This window comes from Oncorhynchus tshawytscha, unplaced genomic scaffold, assembly GCF_018296145.1.
Source record: "Oncorhynchus tshawytscha isolate Ot180627B unplaced genomic scaffold, Otsh_v2.0 Un_contig_5991_pilon_pilon, whole genome shotgun sequence".
Taxonomy (NCBI): Eukaryota; Metazoa; Chordata; class Actinopteri; order Salmoniformes; family Salmonidae; genus Oncorhynchus; species Oncorhynchus tshawytscha.
This window is the reverse complement of record NW_024608023.1, coordinates 15,153-37,750: the sequence shown is the minus strand read 5'-3', so window position 1 is coordinate 37,750 and position 22,598 is coordinate 15,153. Positions and strand designations below refer to the sequence as shown.

At 44.5% G+C, this 22,598-nt stretch overlaps 1 long non-coding RNA gene across 1 annotated transcript; it reads right to left on the bottom strand.

Moving 5' to 3' along the window:
• Positions 1-3,190: 3,190 nt before the first annotated feature.
• LOC121843223 lies at positions 3,191-3,850 on the bottom strand. Its single transcript, XR_006081471.1, has 2 exons — positions 3,759-3,850; positions 3,191-3,727 (listed from the first exon to the last, which is right to left on the bottom strand). It is a non-coding gene; the product is annotated as an uncharacterized LOC121843223 (long non-coding RNA).
• Positions 3,851-22,598: the final 18,748 nt, after the last annotated feature.

Here is a 22,598-nt window from a genome sequence, read left to right as displayed (position 1 = left end):
TCTGTCTGTCTATCATTCTGTCTGTGTATCTGTCTGTCTATCATTCTGTCTGTGTATCTGTCTGTCTGTCATTCTGTCTGTGTATCATTCTGTCTGTGTATCTGTCTGTCTGTCATTCTGTCTGTGTATCTGTCTGTCTGTCATTCTGTCTGTGTATCTGTCTGTCTATCATTCTGTCTGTGTATCTGTCTGTCTGTCATTCTGTCTGTGTATCTGTCTGTCTGTCATTCTGTCTGTATATCTGTCTGTCTGTCATTCTGTCTGTGTGACTCTGTCTAGATTTAGGTTCCCAAGGAAGGTTCTCCTGACAGCCCTCAAACCCGTCTGGATCTTGACACTCTGAACACGCGTTCTGCATCATATCTCTTACACCAGATAAGATATGTGTTGTATTTTGTAAAAGGGTATTTTCTTTTTGTTTGCTGCAAAAACTGAAAAACCTGCTTGGAAGGAAATACTGCTGTGAAACCTACAGGAGCCGTATCTTAATTTGATCATCCTGTTGTTGTAGGAATTTTCCTACACAGAATGAAATGCTAATTTGTTATGTATTCCAGGTTAAAAGGCTTCTAAAGTTAGAACCCTAACCCTAACCCTAACCCTTTTTTTTTGACCAAACAATTTTTTAACCCCTCCTACAAAAATTGTCCATTAATTAAAAACAACATAACAATTTCCTGTTGCTGCAGGATCATTTCTGTTGTGTGAAACTGTCTCAAATGAATATATGACATATCTCTCTCTGCCTCCATCTCTCTATATCTGTCTCCATGTCTCTCTCTCTTTGCCTCTCTCTCTACCTCCTTTGCTCTCTGCCTTGCACTCTCTCGCTCTCTGCCTCTCTCTGCCTCCCTCTCTCTCTCTCTATTTATTTCTGCCTCTCTATTTATTTATCTCTGCCTCTCTCTCTCTCTGCCTCCCTCACTCTGCCTCTCTCTCTCTCTGCCTCCCTCTCGCTCCCTCACTCTCTGCCTCCCTCACTCTCTGCCTCCCTCACTCTCTGCCTCCCTCACTCTCTGCCTCCCTCACTCTCTGCCTCCCTCACTCTCTGCCTCTCTCTCTCTCTCTGCCTCCCTCTCTCTATCTATCTATCGCTGCCTCCCTCCCTCTCTGCCTCCCTCTCTCTATCTATCTATCTCTGCCTCTCTCTCTCTCTCTCTCATCCAAGGTCTTTTTTTCTATACACTACTGAAGTGACACGTCATTTTCCAGGAAGTAGCCTTCTAGTTTTTTGTAGTTTTTCTGAATAGTCTTCAATGGGTAAAAACGCATCGCAATGGTCTTCAAGCCAAATAGTCTATAAAAGGAATATGGGCAGAGGTAAATTCATCCAAAACAAAATATGTATTTCATATATATATGTATAATTATCAATCAATCAATCAATTGAAACCTGTCCTGTCCACAGAGGTCATGGATTGGAGGTTTGAAAACTGAAACAAGGCTGACCCCTGCTGGTGAGATGATTTGAGAACACTGCTTGAAAATCATTTTTTAAATAATTTAACCTTTATTTAACTTTGCAAGTCAGTAAAGAACAAATTCTTATTTCCAATGACGGCCTAACCCGGCCACACCTGGACGATGCTGGACCAATAGTGCGCCGCCCTATGGGTGATGTATGTTTAGAGACATGGTAGCTTCTTGACCAGCTCCAGGTATGTTTAGAAACATGGTAGCTTCTTGACCAGCTCCAGGTATGTTTAGAGACATGGTAGCTAGCTGGTATGCTGGACTGGTTGGACACATAGTCATGGCAAAGTTTGAATGAATAACTGACAACTAAAATAATGCTTTCAATCATTTATATTTTTAGCTCAAATAACGTTGTTTAATGTTGAATTGGAACATTTTGGAGTCACTTGGTTACATTTAAACAGTATGAGAACAAAACACCAGACTCTCACAGGCTTCATTCATTATAGATGTTTATTCCTTCAGATGGGAAGAAGATGGAGACATACAGTGATAGAATTACATTCAGAACATATAATAGTATCTCCATGGTAACAGTGATAGAATTACATTCAGAACATATAATAGTATCTCCATGGTAACAGTGATAGAATTACATTCAGAACATATAATAATATCTCTATGGTAACAGTGATAGAATTACATTCAGAACATATAATAATATCTCTATGGTAACAGTGATAGAATTACATTCAGAACATATAATAGTATCTCCATGGTAACAGTGATAGAATTACATTCAGGACATATAATAGTATCTCTATGGTAACAGTGATAGAATTACATTCAGAACATATAATAGTATCTCCATGGTAACAGTGATAGAATTACATTCAGAACATATAATAGTATCTCTATGGTAACAGTGATAGAATTACATTCAGAACATATAATAGTATCTCCATGGTAACAGTGATAGAATTACATTCAGAACATATAATAGTATCTCCATGGTAACAGTGATAGAATTACATTCAGAACATATAATAGTATCTCCATGGTAACAGTGATAGAATTACATTCAGAACATATAATAGTATCTCCATGGTAACAGTGATAGAATTACATTCAGAACATATAATAGTATCTCTATGGTAACAGTGATAGAATTACATTCAGAACATATAATAGTATCTCTATGGTAACAGTGATAGAATTACATTCAGAACATATAATAGTATCTCTATGGTAACAGTGATAGAATTACATTCAGAACATATAATAGTATCTCCATGGTAACAGTGATAGAATTACATTCAGAACATATAATAGTATCTCCATGGTAACAGTGATAGAATTACATTCAGAACATATAATAGTATCTCCATGGTAACAGTGATAGAATTACATTCAGAACATATAATAGTATCTCCATGGTAACAGTGATAGAATTACATTCAGGACATATAATAGTGTCTCCATGGTAAATATGTTTTAGAGTTGTCTGTGTTACCACTGGACCAAACTCTGGGACTGTGTCACCTACAAAGAGACACATTTACAATCCTCATCACATGTCATCAACCCTTTCCCGCTAATATCCCCACTTCCTATCTCCCTCTCTCTGCTCTTCTCTCTCTCTTTCTGAGAAGAACCTCTTGGACACTGATCTGGGAACACCTGGACATCACCACCTGGGTAGTGCTGCTTCAACATGTTATACAGCTCTGACAAGGTATGGGGGTTCAATACTTGTTTGTTTGTTTCCTTTTGGTTCTCACCCCAGTGTGCTTTGGCCATCCACTCTTTCTTCTTGCTGTTGTAACAGCAGTAGGCTGTCCACAGGAGATCTGGGATGTTCACTCGGTTGTTCAGTTTGTTGTTGACACTGGGAACTGCTCCAGTCAACACATAGGCCTTGGGTTGACCATTATTATCAAGGCATTGCTTCAGGAGTATCTTTCTAACCGTACACTCCATCTTTCCCCAGCTACCTTCATTAAATGTCTTTACTTGAGGAACAGCGTTTGTCAGGGTAAAGGTGGAGTCCTGATTTACAGGTTGGTGAGCAAAAGATTTAGGAAACAAGTGACCTTTGTTCACCTTCTTGTCTTTACCGTATTCATCATAATCCTGATTGACAGCCTGGTGTGTATAAATGACCCCTTGTTTCTCCAGACCCATAACTGGTTCAATTCCTCCGTCCAGCTGTAGGAACAATATTCATCATTATTCACTGAACTGACCTGTATATTAGACCTGTATAATAGACCTGTATATTAGACCTGTATATTAGACCTGTATATTAGACCTGACCTGTATATTAGACCTGTATAATAGACCTGTATATCAGACCTGTATAATAGACCTGTGTATTAGACCTGTGTATTAGACCTGTATATTAGACCTGTATATTAGACCTGTATAATAGACCTGTATATTAGACCTGTAGATTAGACCTGTAGATTAGACCTGACCTGTATATTAGACCTGTATATCAGACCTGTATAATAGACCTGTGTATTAAACCTGTATATTAGACCTGTATATTAGACCTGTATATTAGACCTGTATATTCGACCTGTATATAAGACCTGTATATCAGACCTGTATATTAGACCTGTATATTCGACCTGTATATAAGACCTGTATATCAGACCTGTATATTAGACCTTTATATTAGACCTGACCTGTATATGAGACCTGTATAGTAGACCTGTATATTAGACCTGTATATTAGACCTGACCTGTATATTAGACCTGACCTGTATATTAGACCTGTATATCAGACCTGTATAATAGACCTGTATATTAGACCTGTATATTAGACCTGTATATTAGACCTGTATATTAGACCTGACCTGTATATTAGACCTGACCTGTATATTAGACCTGTATATTAGACCTGACCTGTATATTAGACCTGTATATTAGACCTGTATATTAGACCTGTATATTAGACCTGACCTGTATATTAGACCTGTATATTAGACCTGTATATTAGACCTGTATATTAGACCTGTATATTAGACCTGTATATTAGACCTGTATATTAGACCTGTATATTAGACCTGTATAGTAGACCTGTATAATAGACCTGTATATTAGACCTGTATATTAGACCTGTATATTAGACCTGTATATTAGACCTGTATATTAGACCTGACCTGTATATTAGACCTGACCTGTATATTAGACCTGTATATTAGACCTGACCTGTATATTAGACCTGTATATTAGACCTGTATATTAGACCTGACCTGTATATTAGACCTGTATATTAGACCTGACCTGTATATTAGACCTGTATATTAGACCTGTATATTAGACCTGTATATTAGACCTGACCTGTATATTAGACCTGTATATTAGACCTGTATATTAGACCTGTATATTAGACCTGACCTGTATATTAGACCTGTATATTAGACCTGTATATTAGACCTGTATATTAGACCTGTATATTAGACCTGATCTGTATAGTAGACCTGTATAGTAGACCTGTATAGTAGACCTGTATATTAGACCTGTATAGTAGACCTGTATATCAGACCTGACCTGTATATTGGACCTGACCTGTATATTAGACCTGTATATTAGACCTGTATATTAGACCTGTGTATCAGACCTGTATATTAGACCTGACCTGTATATTAGACCTGTATATTAGACCTGTATATCAGACCTGTATATCAGACCTGTATATTAGACCTGTATATCAGACCTGTATAGTAGACCTGTATATCAGACCTGTATAGTAGACCTGAATAGTAGACCTGTATATTAGACCTGTATAGTAGACCTGTATATTAGACCTGTATATTAGACCTGTATAGTAGACCTGTATAGTAGACCTGAATAGTAGACCTGTATATCAGACCTGTATATCAGACCTGTATATTAGACCTGTATAGTAGACCTGTATATTTGACCTGACCTGTATATCAGACCTGTATAGTAGACCTGTATAGTAGACCTGTATAGTAGACCTGTATATTAGACCTGTATATTAGACCTGTATAGTTGACCTGTATAGTAGACCTGTATAGTAGACCTGTATAGTAGACCTGTATATTACTGTGCATCCTGAAAGTATTCAAACCCTTTGACTTTTTCCACATTTGTTACGTTACAGACTAATTCTAAAATTGATTAATGTAGGCTGAGAACACAGGGATCCTTTTGATCGTGTCGTACAGAGTTGCAAACCTGTAGATGTTGTACTTCTGGCAAATCAGCTTGTAGCGGTTCTGGTTCTGGACTTTCCCACCAACCAAAATACCTGGGAGATTTGGAGTTGTCCCCTCCAGGAAGAACGTCTCACAGTCTGTAACATCACTGAACCTCTCTACTACATGAGAGAGAGCAGGAGGAAGGAGAGAGAGGAGGAGGAGGAGAGTAGAGAGATGATTCAATACCCCCATCATCTCCTGAAGACTGTACACCACAGAGACAAAGATGAAGTTACAGAGACCAGTTGGTAGACTGGAGACTGTTGAGCTGAGTCAGGACAGACTGATTTAAATAGTTATTACAGAGACCAGTTGGTAGACTGGAGACTGCTGAGCTGAGTCAGGACAGACTGATTTAAATAGTTATTACAGAGACCAGTTGGTAGACTGGAGACTGTTGAGCTTAGTCAGGACAGACTGATTTAAATAGGTTTTCAGAGACTCCTCCTTCAGGTGGCAAGACAGATAGGGTTGATTTGCATAAACTCCTCTGTACGTTTCCATGGAAAATGCTGTAACAAATAAAATGTGACTCACCTCCTGTAGCTTATGGTTCTACTTTAGAATGTGGAACACACAGCCAATAGGGAGGTTTGATTGTTACTCATGATAAATAGTCACACCTGTTCCACATACAGAGATTCCAAGAACACAGGATGAGATGTTACTATCCTTTGTGCAAGCACTTCCAAGAGTTAATGAACAGTGAGCGTGGTGAAATTTGGGGAGCGCATCGTCAGTAGTGTACCTTTGGTTCCTAGGGTGTTTCGGCCTTTCACTCTATACACCCTCCCCAAAGGCGGCCAGCGACAGGGTGATCAATCCTACGCTTGCGTCCCATTCCCAATTAGTCATAGGAGTTGCCTTGTTGTTGATAGCCAACATCCCATGGGACTATGCATGGCAGGGGCGTCCTCCTCCCTGAGTCAAGCATTGTTGACCGCATACCTCCTGGCCCTCTCACTTCGGGGCCCAGCTGGGGTCTTTCCTCTTCATCCAGAGCCACTGACTGCTGCCTTCTGCTGCCTCCGATACAGCTTTGATTGCCGAACGCTGGCTCTGGCCCTTAATTCCCAGGTCTCTAAGCAGTCTGGTTGTAGATGTTGCCACAAAACCTCTGCAGCCCATCTCCACTGGTCGGACTTCTGTGTTCCAGCCATGATGCCGTGCTTCGGCAGCTAGATCAGCATAGCGCAGATGTTTTCGCTCATAAGCCTCATCTACTGAGTTTTCCCAGGGTACTGTGAGCTCAATGATGAAGACCTTATTGAGTGAACGGGACCAGAGCAACATGTCAGGTCTTAGGGTGGTGGTTGCGATCTACGGAGGAAACACAAGTTGCCGGCCAATGTCGGCTAGCATTTTCCAGTCGCGGGCCAAGCGCAGCTGGTCTCGCTCTAATGGTGTAGAGCCGCTCTTCGGTGGTTTAGCCCCTTCGCGGACAAAGTTTGTCCGTAAGGAGTGTGATGCTGCTGTGGGTGGTAGGGAGTTGGTGGCAGCTCGCTTGTCCTCCAGGGCGGATGCAAGGTTTTTAAGGACTTGGTTGTGACGCCAACTGTAGCGTCCTTGGGTGAGGCTTGTTTTACACCCTGTGAGAATGTGCCTGAGGTTGGCTGGCATGGAACAGAGGGCACAGTCCGGATCTTCACCATACCATTGGTCCTTCCAGATCCTTCCAGCTGATCTTCCTCTTCTCCACACTGTCCCATCGAGTCCACTGTCCCTGTTTAGAAAGAGAGACTGCCTTGGCCCACCTTGCAGCCTCCTCCTGATGGCGTACTTCCTGCACTACCATCTTCCGCCGCTCTGGTGCAGTGGCCTTACTCCAAGCGGCACGGCTAGTTAGCCCAAGGCCTCCTCTCCCTTGCTGAACATGACCCACAATGTCAGCATGTCTGGGGGCTGCTGTTGCCTCCTGGACTGCTTTTCCTGGCCTCCATTTGCGCCCAGTTGCCAAGGTCGGCGCGTTGTTGCTCACCACTGGGTCTCGAGATTCATTCAGTGTCATCTGGAGCCTGGTTTTTAGCACACTTGAATTCCTCTGTTAGACTGGTGAGGGGCAGCTTGAGGACACCATCTCCATAGAGGCCTATGGTGGTAAGGCATCGTGGAACTCCGAGCCACTTCTTTAAGTAGCCTGTGACTCCTCTTTCCATCTTCTCCACTGTTGAGATTGGAACCTCATACAGTGCTAAGGGCCACAACACCCGGGGTAGGAGACCAAACTGCAGACACCAGGCCTTTAACTTTCCAGGTAGCTGGGTGTTGTCGATGGACTGTAGGCTACTACTGATGTCTTTGCGCAGCTGTTGCACCTGGTCTTTGTCCTTCAGGCTTGCATCATACCACCTTCCAAGGCCTTTTACCGGCTGCTCAGACACTGTTGGGATTTGGTCATCTCCGATGAAGAATTTCAGGTCAGAGAGTACTCCCTTCACAATCGAGATGCTGCGTGACTTGGATGGTTTAATCTTCATACGGGCCCAGCTGATGTTCTCCTCGAGTTTTCTGAGCAGTCTCCTGGTGCATGGGACAGTGGTGGTCAATGTTGTAATGTCGGCCATGTAGGCTCTGAGTGGAGGGAGGCGGAAACCAGAGTCGACTCGCTGTCCACCAGCAACCCATTTTGAGGATCTGATGATAACCTCCATTGCCATTGTGAATGCCAACGGAGAAATGGTACATCCCGCCATTATACCTACATTCAGGCACTGCCATGAGGTGGTGAACTCTGAGGTGGTGAAGCAGAACTGCAGATCCTGGAAGTACGACTTCACCAGGTTTGTGATGGTGTCCGGTATGTGGAAAAATCTGAAGGCAGACCACAGGAGTTCATGGGGCACAGAGCCAAATGCATTGGCGAAGTCGAGGAAGACTACATGGAGGTCCCTTTTCTCCACCTTGGCCATTTGGATCTGGTGCCAGATCATGCTGGAATGTTCCAAGCAGCCAGAGAACCCTGATATTCCTGCCTTCTGTACAGATGTATCGACGTACGCATTCCTTTGCAGGTACTCGGCCATCCTCTGGGCAATGACCCTAAAGAAGATTTTACCCTCGACATTCAGTAAGGAGATTGGGCGGAATTGGCTGATGTTCACTGCATCCTTCTCCTTAGGGATCAGGACCCCGCCTGCCCTACGCCACACTTTGGGTATTATCTTCTTCTGCCAAGCTGTTCTCATAAGCCTCCAGAGGAACCTCAGGACGTCTGGTGCGTTCTTATACACTTTGTACGGGACTCCATTTGGCCCCAGGGCTGATGCTGTTCTTGCCCGTCGAACTGTGTTTTCCACCTCTTTCCATGTCGGAGGGCTGGTCTCAATATGATGTTCCGGGGTTCAATGGGTGGGATATCTGATGGGATGGCCAGATGTTCATGTCGCTTTGAGTCAAAGTTCGTTGTTCTCCGGTGCTCCTCTAGGTCTTTCTTTGTTGTTTTTAGAGCTCCACCTTTTACCTTTGTGAAGAGACTTTTAAGGAACTTGAAGGGATCTTTATAGAATCGAGTTCTAGTTTGTTCTTTTTTCCTTCTGCGTTTCCGTAGGTTCTCTGCTCTACGGAGGGATGCCAACCGGGTTTTGATGTCAGCCTGAAGTGCCTCTATGCCCTCCTTTTCCACTTCCGAGGCCTTCTTCCACTGTTTCTTAAGCTGCCGCCTTTCTTGAACGAGGCGCTTGATTTCTTGTTGCCTCCTGGAAACTGGTGGGGTTGGAACCTTTCTCCCGCCTTTTGCCTCTTCCACTCCAAATCTTTCTGTCCCGTACTCATAGATGATGTCCCCCATCCTCTCCAACTTCTTCTCCACTGTGCCTCAAAGTTTCTCGAGGGTCAAGGTAAGGTCAGTGTTTCCCACAACTTCTTGTCACTGGCGCCAGGCCACTTCACATACGGTCTGTGCCCTGGTAGTCTCCTCTCGACTGCAGGTCTGGGAGGCTGGGTGAGTTCCACTCCTGTTGTTGGTTCCACCTCAGTTGCTACTTCGGTGCTTGAGTTTACGTCCTCCATGACAGTGGTACTGATGCACTGCAAACTATGGTTTGCGTCCAGTTGCTGTGCTTCATTCGACTGATTTGATCGCTTTCGCAGAAAGTAATCAATGCGAGTTCTCTGTCTCTCTTTACCCAAACACCCCTTCTTCCCCTGGTGGATCCTCAACCCATGGTGTGATGTAACTTTCCTCCAACCACAGACACATACCTGCATCTGTTTGTGGCCCACTGTTGCAGCAGAACTTGTGACAGTTGCTGTGGTGTTCTCTTGTGCTATGCTCTCATTACTCGTAGTCGTTTCCAGTCCAGTCGTTACCATGTTGTCAGCCGATGAGTCATCTTCCGCCCCCGCTCTCGCAGACTCTAGGGGTATTCTCGTATGTTGACTTTCTGTCGCTAAAGCGGGTGTTTCCAACATACTGCGAAGCATGGGAAACTACAGAAATGGGAAGCTACCCCATGACTGTCCCAGTGGGGTCTATTCCTTCCAGTTTATCCAACCCTCCTTGTCCAGTCTTGACCACTAAGTATACCAGACAGGACTCATCTTCATAGAGAGGAGTTTATCCAACCCTCCTTGTCCAGTCTTGACCACTAATTATACCAGACAGGACTAACTCTGTGCAAGGTCCTCTCATTAATTCAGACACACCCGGCCATCAGCGGAGACTTGTCTGGCAGCGAAACAGTTCATTCATCCTCATGTACAGCCTTTTGAAAAAACATACCTAATATTGCTGACTTGCTTAAACAAATGTTGTTTCTAATGACAATTGAGATGTACAGTACAAACTATAGCATAAGGGGACGACGAGTGGATAAGACCAATCCGTAATTTAGATGAAGACATTAATGTGCGAGCTAGGAAAGACGGAGTCAATATTTGCTCAGCACTTTTGAAATGTACAGCGACAGAATTCAGAACATGGGCCGTTCTTACAGTATTCTCCCTGAACGCCAAGTCAGAACCGTAAGATAAATAAAGGGGACAATGAAAGCTCTTACAATATTTGATGATGACATTTCTCTTAAACAGGTTATAGGCTACATGAGCATCACCAAGTCAGAACAGTAGGCGAAATTAAGAGGTGAAATAGACCAAACTCCTATTCCCCAGGTGCTCTCATTTGTTGACTTCTGTAACCATAAAAGCCTTGGTTTCATGCATGTTAACATTAGAAGCCTCCACCCTAAGTGTGTTTTGTTCACTGCTTTGGCACACTCTGCCAACCCGGATGTCTTAGCCGTGTCTGAATCATGGCTTAGGAAGACCATCAAAAGGGGCACTCTGCTTACCCTGGGACCTCCCACAACCCAGTAGGGACACTCTGCTTACCCTGGGACCTCCCACAACCCAGTAGGGGCATTCTGTATACCCTGGGACCTCCCACAACCCAGTAGGGGCACTCCGCTTACCCTGGGTCCTCATACAACCCAGTAGAGGCACACTGCTTACCCAGGGACTCACAGCCATTGTGGCTGTGGGCATCCTCTGGGTGGTAGCAGACTTTGAGCAAGAGGCGTGTGAACGTGCTAGTTACCTCTCCCCGACCTCTCTGCTCCAACAAGGCCCACTGATCTGAACCTGGACCCTGGTGACCACGCTGACCTGAACCTGGACCCTGGTGACCCCGCTGACCTGAACCTGTACCCTGATGACCCCACTGACCTGAACCTGGACCCTAGTGACCCCACTGACCTGAACCTGGACCCTGGTGACCCCATTGACCTGAACCTGGACCCTGGTGACCCCGATGACCTGAACCTGGACCCCGGTGACCCTGGTGAACCCACTGACCCGAACCTGGACCCTGGTGTCCCCTCTGATCTGAACCTGGACCTTGGTGACCCCACTGACCTTAACCTGAACCCTGGTGACCCCACAGACCCAAACCTGGACCCTGATGACCCTGGTGACCCCAGTGATATGATGAGAAGAAAAGAGGACATTAACATTCTGGGGTTCTCCGGGTCAAACACTTTCTAACAATTAGCTAGAAATGTCCCAGACCCAAGATGGCGTAACCCTGATGTCCTTGCCGTGTCTGAATCCTGGCTCAGGAAGGCCACCAAAAATTCTGAGATTTCCATACCCAACTATAACATTTTCCATCAAGATAGAACTGCCAAAGGGGGAGGAGTTGCAGTCTACTGCAGAGATAGCCTGCATCGTAATGTCATACTTTCCAGGTCCATACCCAAACAGTTCGAACTACTAATCTTAAAAATTACTCTCTCCAGAAATAAGTCTCTCACTGTTGCCACCTGCTACTGACCCCCCTCAGCTCCCAGCTGTGCCCTGGACACCATTTGTGAATTGATCGCCCCCCATCTAGCTTCAGAGTTTGTTCTGTTAGGTGACCAAAACTGGGATATGCTTAACACCCCGGCAGTCCTACAATCTAAGCTAGATGCCCTCAATCTCACACAAATCATCAAGGAACCCACCAGATACAACCTTAAATCTGTAAACAAGGGCACCCTCATAGACGTCACCCTGACCAACTGGCCCTCCAAATACACCTCCGCCGTCTTCAACCAGGATCTCAGCGATCACTGCCTCATTGCCTGTATCCGCTACGGAGCCGCAGTCAAACGACCACCCCTCATCACTGTCAAACGCTTCCTAAAACACTTCTGTGAGCAGGCCTTTCTAATCGACCTGGCCCGGGTATCCTGGAAGGACATTGACCTCATCCCGTCAGTTGAGGATGCCTGGTCATTCTTTAAAAGTAACTTCTTCGCCATTTTAGATAAGCATGCTCCGTTCAAAAATGCAGAACTAAGAACAGATATAGCCCTTGGTTCACTCCAGACCTGACTGCCCTCGACCAGCACAAAAACATCCTGTGGCGGACTGCAATAGCATCGAATAGTCCCCGCGATATGCAACTGCTCAGGGAAGTCAGGAACCAATACACGCAGTCAGTCAGGAAAGCTAAGGCCAGCTTCTTCAGGCAGAAATTTGCATCCTGTAGCTCCAACTCCAAAAAGTTCTGGGACACTGTGAAGTCCATGGAGAACAAGAGCACCTCCTCCCAGCTGCCCACTGCACTGAGGCTAGGTAACACGGTCACCAACGATAAATCCATGATTATCGAAAACTTCAACAAGCATTTCTCAATGGCTGGCCATGCCTTCCGCCTGGCTACTCCAACCTCAGCCAACAGCTCCGTCCCCCCCGCAGCTACTCGCCCAAGCCTCTCCAGGTTCTCCTTTACCCAAATCCAGATAGCAGATGTTCTGAAAGAGCTGCAAAACCTGGACCTGTACAAATCAGCTGGGCTTGACAATCTGGACCCACTGTTTCTGAAACTATCCGCCGCCATTGTCGCAACCCCTATTACCATTCTGTTCAACCTCTCTTTCATATCGTCTGAGATCCCCAAGGATTGGAAAGCTGCCGCAGTCATCCCCCTCTTCAAAGGGGGAGACACCCTGGACCCAAACTGTTACAGACCTATATCCATCCTTCCTGCCTATCTAAGGACTTCGAAAGCCAAGTCAACAAACAGGTCACTGACCATCTCGAATCCCACCGTACCTTCTCCGCTGTGCAATCTGGTTTCCGAGCCAGTCACGGGTGCACCTCAGCCACGCTCAAGGTACTAAACGATATCATAACGGTCATCGATAAAAGACAGTACTGTGCAGCAGTCTTCATCGACCTTGCCAAGGCTTTTGACTCTGTCAATCACAATATTCTTATCGGCAGACTCAGTAGCCTCGGTTTTTCTGATGACTGCCTTGCCTGGTGCCAACTACTTTGCAGACAGAGTTCAGTGTGTCAAATCGGAGGGCATGCTGTCCGGTCCTCTGGCAGTCTCTATGGGGGTGCCACAGGGTTCAAATCTCGGGCCGACTCTTTTCTCTGTATATATCAATGATGTTGCTCTTGCTGCGGGCGATTCCCTGATCCACCTCTACGCAGACGACACCATTCTATATACTTCCGGCCCGTCCTTGGACACTGTGCTATCTAACCTCCAAACGAGCTTCAATGCCATACAACACTCCTTCCGTGACCTCCAACTGCTCTTAAACGCTAGTAAAACCAAATGCATGCTTTTCAACCGTTCGCTGCCTGCACCCGCACCCTGGATGGCTCCGACCTTGAATATGTGGACATCTATAAGTACCTAGGTGTCTGGCTAGACTGTAAACTCTCCTTCCAGACTCATATCTCCAATCGAAAATCAAATCTAGAGTCGGCTTTCTATTCCGCAACAAAGCCTCCTTCACTCACGCCGCCAAACTTACCCTAGTAAAACTGACTATCCTACCGATCCTCGACTTCGGCGACGTCATCTACAAAATAGCTTCCAACACTCTACTCAGCAAACTGGATGCAGTTTATCACAGTGCCATCCGTTTTGTCACAAAAGCACCTTATACCACCCACCACTGCGACCTGTATGCTCTAGTCGGCTGGCCCTCGCTACATATTCGTCGCCAGACCCACTGGTTCCAGGTCATCTACAAGTCCATGCTAGGTAAAGCTCCGCCTTATCTCAGTTCACTGGTCACGATGGCAACACCCACCCGTAGCACGCGCTCCAGCAGGTGTATCTCACTGATCATCCCTAAAGCCAACACCTCATTTGGCCGCCTTTCGTTCCAGTTCTCTGCTGCCTGTGACTGGAACGAATTGAAAAAAATCGCTGAAGTTGGAGACTTTTATCTCCCTCACCAACTTCAAACATCTGCTATCGCTGCAGCTGTACATAGTCTATCGGTAAATAGCCCACCCAATTTTACCTACCTCATCCCCATACTGTTTTTATTTATTTACTTTTCTGCTCTTTTGCACACCAATATCTCTACCTGTACATGACCATCTGATCATTTATCACTCCAGTGTTAATCTGCAAAATTGTAATTATTTGCCTACCTCCTCATGCCTTTTGCACACAATGTATATAGACTCTCTTTTTTTCTACTGTGTTATTGACTTGTTTATTGTTTACTCCATGTGTAACTCTGTGTTGTCTGCTCAAACTGCTATGCTTCATCTTGGCCAGGTCGCAATTGTAAATGATAACTTGTTCTTAACTAGCCTATCTGGTTAAATAAAGGTGAAATAAAAATTTAATAAAAAATAGGCGTGTGTTTGTCTTTGTCTCCCGTTATTGCATGTAAATAGTATTTTTTCATATATATTTTAGTCTCACTTTCTATCTACAAACTAAATATTCTTTCCTGCAACCAGCCTCACCCAATGTGGTACGGATCTGCTATTTATTTCCCTTATAACTGGAACCTCCATCAGGTTACTAGCTACTAGTCATTGTTAGCCACGGCTTGCGGTCTTCACCTTCACTTAGCACGGACACCAGCCAGCTTTAGCTCGAACAATACCTGTCAGTCTGCACAGCGCATTATCAACCCAGAGCATATCGGACTGCTTCTCTCTACCACATCACCGGATTCCTGCCGCAAGCTCTGGACCCTAGTTAGCTGCAACCGAGTGGCTACTGTTAGCTAATGCCTCTGTCCCGAGGCAAGCACCAGTTAGCCTTGCTAACCTCAAACTAGGCCCATCTCCCAGCTCGCTGAAGAGATCCATTAAGCAATTCCTGGGTTTCATTTACCAGTTTTGCCAATTGTTGTACTCACAGATGTTATTTTAACAGCTTTAGAAACGGTACAGTGTTTTCTATCCAAATCTACCAATTATACGCATATCCTAGCTTCTGGGCCTGAGTAATTTGGGCACGCTTCTCATCCAGACATCAAAACACTGACCCCAAGCCATAAGAAGTTAACAAACCTCCAAACGAGTGTAACGACGTTCTTCTGTTGAAGGAGGAGCGGACCAAAATGCAGCGTGGTGGTTACTCATGTTTATTGATGAAAGTAGACTAGACATGAAATAACTGAAATGTACAAAAACAACAGACGGAAATGTGAAAAAACTATACAGCCTGTCTGGTGAAAATAAACACAGAGACAGGAACAATCACCCACGAAACACTCAAAGAATATGGCTGCCTAAATATGGTTCCCAATCAGAGACAACAATAATCACCTGACTCTGATTGAGAACCGCCTCAGGCAGCCATAGACTACGCTAGACAACCCACAAAACCCCAAGACAAAAACACACCACAATAACCCATGTCACACCCTGGCCTGACCAAATAAATGAAGATAAACATAATATATTTCGACCAGGGCGTGACAACGAGCTTCAGTGCCATACAACTCTCCTTCCGTCGCCTCCCAACTGCTCTGAAATGCTAGTAAAACTAAATGCATGCTCTTCAATCAGTTGCTTCCCTCACCCGCCCGCCCGCCCAGCATCACTACTCTGGACGGTTCTGACTGCACAGAATATGTGGACAACTACAAATACCTAGGTGTCTGGTTAGACTGTAAACTCTCCTTCCATACTCACATTAAGCATCTCCAATCCAAAATGAAATCTAGAATCGGCTTCCTATTTCGCAACAAAGCCTCCTTCGCTCATGCTGCTAAACATACCCCGTAAAACTCACAATCCTACCAATCCTTGACTTCACCAATGTCATTTACAAAATAGCCTCCAACACTCTACTCAGAAAATTGGATGTAGTCTATCACAGTGCCATCCGTTTTGTCACAAAGCCCCATATATTACCCAACACTGTGACCTGTATGCTCTCGTTGGCTGACCCTCGCTTCATATTCGGTTTTTGCGACGAACCTCAGGTCATCTATAAGTCTTTCTGAGGTAAATCCCTGCCTTATCTCAGCTCACTGGTCACCATAACATGGTTAACCCATGTCAGCTCACTGGTCACCATAACATGGTTAACCCATGTCAGCTCACTGGTCACCATAACATGGTTAACCCATGTCAGCTCACTGGTCACCATAACATGGTTAACCCATCTCAGCTCACTGGTCACCATAACATGGTTAACCCATGTCAGCTCACTGGTCACCATAACATGGTTAACCCATGTCAGCTCACTGGTCACCATAACATGGTTAACCCATGTCAGCTCACTGGTCACCATAACATGGTTAACCCATGTCAGCTCACTGGTCACCATAACATGGTTAACCCATCTCAGCTCACTGGTCACCATAACATGGTTAACCCATGTCAGCTCACTGGTCACCATAACATGGTTAACCCATGTCAGCTCACTGGTCACCATAACATGGTTAACCCATGTCAGCTCACTGGTCACCATAACATGGTTAACCCATGTCAGCTCACTGGTCACCATATCATGGTTAACCCATGTTTGTGTGCTTTATTGTTCGGCTGATCTGAAGGCTGGTATTATTGTTTACCGGTGTTTACCGGTTCTGACCCTAGTTCTTGTGTTATTTGTTTGTTTTAGTTGGTCAGGACATGAGTTGGGTGGGCATTCTATGTTTTGTGTTTCTAGGTTGGTTCTGTGTTCAGCCTAGTGTGGTTCTCAAGGCAGGTGTCGTTAGTTGTCTCTGATGAGAATCATAGTTAGGTAGCCTGGGTTTCACTGAGGTTGTGTGGGTGATTGTTTCTGTGTCTGTGTTTATTCGCCACACGGTACTGTTTCGGTTTGTTCACGTTTATTGTTGTTGTATTCATAGTGTTCAGTTTATGTTTTTAAATAAATAATCATGGACACTTACGACGCTGTGCATTGGTCCTCCGATCCTTCTCGCTTCTCCTCCTCAGACGAAGAGGAGGAGGAAAACCCTCACAACGGGGGTTGTTATTACGCCCGTTTATTTCGCGGTACCGGTATTTTTCCAGCACCATAGTATTGTGTTTATACTGGTGTTTTTTTCTTGAATTAAATACCTTGTCCACGCATCTCAGCTCTCCTGTGCCTGACTCCTTTCACCAGTTACCCACAGCCTTGACACCAACACCTCTTTTGGCTGCCTTTCCTTCCAGTTCTCTGCTGCCAATGACTGGAACGAAATGCAAAAATCAGTGAAGCTGGAGACTTATTATCTGCAAACTTTCTACTTTTAAACTCGGACACAACAGAGATGCTTGTTCTAGGTCCCAAGAAACAAAGAGATCTTCTGTTGAATCTGACAATTAATCTTAATGGTTGTACAGTCGTCTCAAATAAAACTGTGAAGGACCTCGGCGTTACTCTGGACCCTGATCTTTCTTTTGAAGAACATATCAAGACTGTTTCAAGGACAGCTTTTTTACATCTACGTAACATTGCAAAAATCTGAAACTTTCTGCCCAAAAATGATGCAGAAAAATTCATCCATGCTTTTGTCAATTCTAGGTTAGACTACTGCAATGCTATACTTTCTGGCTACCCGGATAAAGCACTAAATAAACTTCAGTTAGTGCTAAATACGGCTGCTAGAATCCTGACTAGAACCCAAAAAAAGTATCATATTACTCCAGTGCTAGCCTCCCTACACTGGCTTCCTGTCAAGGCAAGGGCTGATTTCAAGGTTTTACTGCTAACCTACAAAGCATTACATGGGCTTGCTCCTACCTATCTCTCTGATTTGGTCCTGCCGTACATACCTACACGTACGCTACGGTCACAAGACTCAGGCCTCCTAATTGTCCCTAGAATTTCTAAGCAAACAGCTGGAGGCAGGGCTTTCTCCTATAGAGCTCCATTTTTATAGAATGGTCTGCCTACCCATGTGAGAGACGCAAACTCGGTCTCAACCTTTAAGTCTTTACTGAAGACTCATCTCTTCAGTGGGTCATATGATTGAGTGTAGCCTGGCCCAGGAGTGTGAAGGTGAACAGAAAGGCTCTGGAGCAACGAACCGCCCTTGCTGTCTCTGCCTGGCCGGTTCCCCTCTTTCCACTGGGATTCTCTGCCTCTAACCCTATTACAGGGGCTGATTCACTGGCTTACTAGGGCTCTTTCATACCGTCCCTAGAAGGGGTGCGTCACTTGAGTGGGTTGAGTCACTGATATGATCTTCCTGTCTGGGTTGGCAACCCCCCCCCTTGGGTTGTGCCGTGGCGGAGATCTTTGTGGGCTATACTCGGCCTTGTCTCAGGATGGTAAGTTGGTGGTTGAAGGTATCCCTCTAGTGGTGTGGGGGCTGTGCTTTGGCAAAGTGGGTGGGGTTATATCCTTCCTGTTTGGCCCTGTCCGGGGTTGTCCTCGGATGAGGCCACAGTGTCTCCTGACCCCTCCTGTCTCAGCCTCCAGTATTTATGCTGCAGTAGTTTATGTGTCGGGGGCTAGGGTCAGTTTGTTATATCTGGAGCACTTCTCCTGTCCTATCCGGTGTCCTGTGTGAATTTCAGTATGCTCTCTCTAATTCTCTCTCTCTTTCTTTCTCTCTCGGAGGACCTGAGCCCTAGGACCATGCCTCAGGACTACCTGACATGATGACTCCTTGCTGTCCCCAGTCCACCTGGCCGTGCTGCTGCTCCAGTTTCAACTGTTCTGCCTGTGATTATTATTATTTGACCATGCTGGTCAATTATGAACATTTGAACATCTTGGCCATGTTCTGTTATAATCTCCACCCGGCACAGCCAGAAGATTACTGGCCACCCCACATAGCCTGGTTTTTCCTAGCCACCGTGCTTCTACACCTGCATTGCTTGCTGTTTGGGGTTTTAGGCTGGGTTTCTGTACAGCACTTTGAGATATCAGCTGATGTACGAAGGGCTATATAAATAGATTTGATTTGATTTGACTTCTATTACCTTCACTAACTTTAAGCATCAGCAGTCAGAGCAGTTTACCGATCACTGCACCTGTACACAGCCCATCTGTATATAGCCCACCTCCTAGCCTACCTCATCCGCATTATGTTAGTTATTTATTTTGGCACCCCAATATCTTTACATGCACATCATCATCTGCACATCTATCACTCCAGTGTTACTGCTAAATGTTAATTATTTAGCCACTGTGGCCTATTTATTGCCTTACCTCCCTAATCTTACTACATTTGCACACACTGTGTATAGATTTTTCTATTGTGTTATTGACTGTACGTTTGTTTATTCCATGTGTAACTCTGTGATGTTGTTTGTGTTGCACTGCTGTGCTTTATCTTGGCCAGGTCGCAGTTGTAGATGAGAACTTGTTCTAAACTGGCCAACCTGGTTAAATACGTGCTTCTACACCTTCTTGCTGATGTACGAAGGGCTATATAAATACATTTGATTTGATTTGATTTGAAATACAGGTGAAATAAGAAAATAAAACACTAAAACTGATGGTGGTTATACAAGTAAGGGAGATCTGGGACTCTGGGAGATCAGGGACTGGGACATCTGGGAGATCGGGGAGATCTGAGAGATCTGGGAGATCTGAGACTCAGGGAGATCAGGGAGATCTGAGAGATCTGGGACTCTGGGAGATCAGGCAGATCTGAGAGATCAGGGAGATCTGAGACTGGGAGATCTGGGAGATCTGGGACTCTGGGAGATCAGGAATATCAGGGAGATCTGGGACTCTAGGAGATCAGGAATATCAGGGAGATCTGAGACTCTGGGAGATCAGGGAGATCTGGGACTCTGGGAGATCAGGGAGATCTGAGACTCTGGGACATCTGAGACTCTGGGAGATCAGGGAGATCAGGGAGATCTGGGACTCTGGGAGATCAGGGAGATCTGAGAGATCTGGGAGATCTGAGACTCTGGGAGATCAGGAATATCAGGGAGATCTGGGACTCTAGGAGATCTGAGAGATCTGGGAGATCTTCCCATCCAGTTTTAGGATTGTCATTTGTTGCTGTTTCTGTAGCACAAAGGTCTTCTGGGAAGGGGTTGCCCCATGCCCAGCCCCATGCCCAACCGTCCACCGTCCACCATATAACACCCTGGTCTACCTGATATACTCCCCCAGGTTATTGTGTTATATATATAACCCTGATCTACTCTCCCCAGGTTATTGTGTTATATAACACCCTGGTCTACTCTCCCAGGTTATTGTGTTATATAACAGGTTATTGTTATTATATAACACCCTGGTCTACTCTCCCCCAGGTTATTGTGTTATATAACACCCTGGTCTACTCTCCCCCAGGTTATTGTGTTATATAACACCCTAATCTACTCTCCCACAGGTTATTGTGTTATATAACACCCTGGTCTACTCTCCCTCAGGTTATTGTGTTATATATATAACCCTGATCTACTCTCCCTCAGGTTATTGTGTTATATATATAACCCTGATATACTCTCCCTCAGGTTATTGTGTTATATATATAACCCTGATCTACTCTCCCACAGGTTATTGTGTTATATATATAACCCTGATCTACTCTCCCCCAGGTTATTGTGTTATATATATAACCCTGATCTACTCTCCCACAGGTTATTGTGTTATATATATAACCCTGGTCTACTCTCCCTCAGGTTATTGTGTTATATAACACCCTAATCTACTCTCCCCCAGGTTATTGTGTTATATATATAACCTGGTCTACTCTCCCTCAGGTTATTGTGTTATATATATAACCCTTAGGTTATTGTGTTATATAACACCCTGGTCTATAGGTTATATATATATAACCCTGGTCTACTCTCCCTCAGGTTATTGTGTTATATAACACCCTAATCTACTCTCCCCCAGGTTATTGTGTTATATATATAACCCTGATATACTCTCCCCCAGGTTATTGTGTTATATAACACCCTGGTCTACTCTCCCTCAGGTTATTGTGTTATATATATAACCCTGATCTACTCTCCCACAGGTTATTGTGTTATATAACACCCTGGTCTACAGTTGGGGGAAAGTCCTTGTAAGTTTTACATTTCTGTCTACAAAAATATTCCCTTACTATTGAGAAATGGAACATTCCACCCTAACATGTCGTTGGGGATACGCTATTAACTCAACAATGACAGTGTGCAAACTAAACCTAATTCCTCAGTAAGTGGAACATTGTAGGTGTGTGGGGGAAACCTACTATTATCTGTCTACAAACTGGTCATGATTCTACTATGATGCCTATGTTGTTACTGCTGTAGATTCTACCCCAGTTCCCCCAAATCACCCCTTTCTCCCACTTGTATAGGTTGGACCATTGTAACTGACCATGAAGTGTTTTTTCTCTGCATTCATTCTCATTGATGGCATGACAACTGTGCTTGATTCCATTAGATAACTAGCCAATGAAGTTGAAAGAATGTTGGATGCTCCTGCTATTGAAGAATGAATTGCTGAACTTATGGCTATAATTACCATGGTCTTACAAAGATTGTCTTTGGATATTCTCCTAGCAGAAAAGTGTGGATGTTGTTCAGAATGTTATACTTACAGTCTTTTTCCACTATAAGACAGGTGGTTGCTACTGTAAACAAGCAAGATAGCGAGTAGGATTGGACTCTGTTTGCATGGGTTAAAAATAGCCTGGGGAACATTGGAACTCTCATGTTGCAAGGTCTCCTTGCCCTGGTTGGAGTCCTTGTGATATCATTCTGGCTGTTCTCATGCCTGACAACCTTGGCGAGGAGATTGTGTGAAACAGCAGTATCTCCTACCCCACCAGATGGTCATGTTACCACAGAAGTAAACTTGAATGACCTGACGGATCTCTACACTTTCACCCTTTATTGTGGATCCAAATTGTCCTATTGGAGAGGATAGTACCTACTGATATTATCCTATTGGAGACGATAGTACCTACTGATATTATCCTATTGGAGATGATAGTACCTACTGATATTATCCTATTGGAGATGATAGTACCTACTGATATTATCCTATTGGAGACGATAGTACCTACTGATATTATCCTATTGGAGACGATAGTACCTACTGATATTATCCTATTGGAGACGATAGTACCTACTGATATTATCCTATTGGAGATGTACCTACTGATGGAGATAGTACCTACTGATATTATCCTATTGGAGACGATAGTACCTACTGATATTATCCTATTGGAGATGATAGTACCTACCTACTGATATTATCCTATTGGAGATGATAGTACCTACTGATATTATCCTATTGGAGACGATAGTACCTACTGATATTATCCTATTGGAGATGATAGTACCTACTGA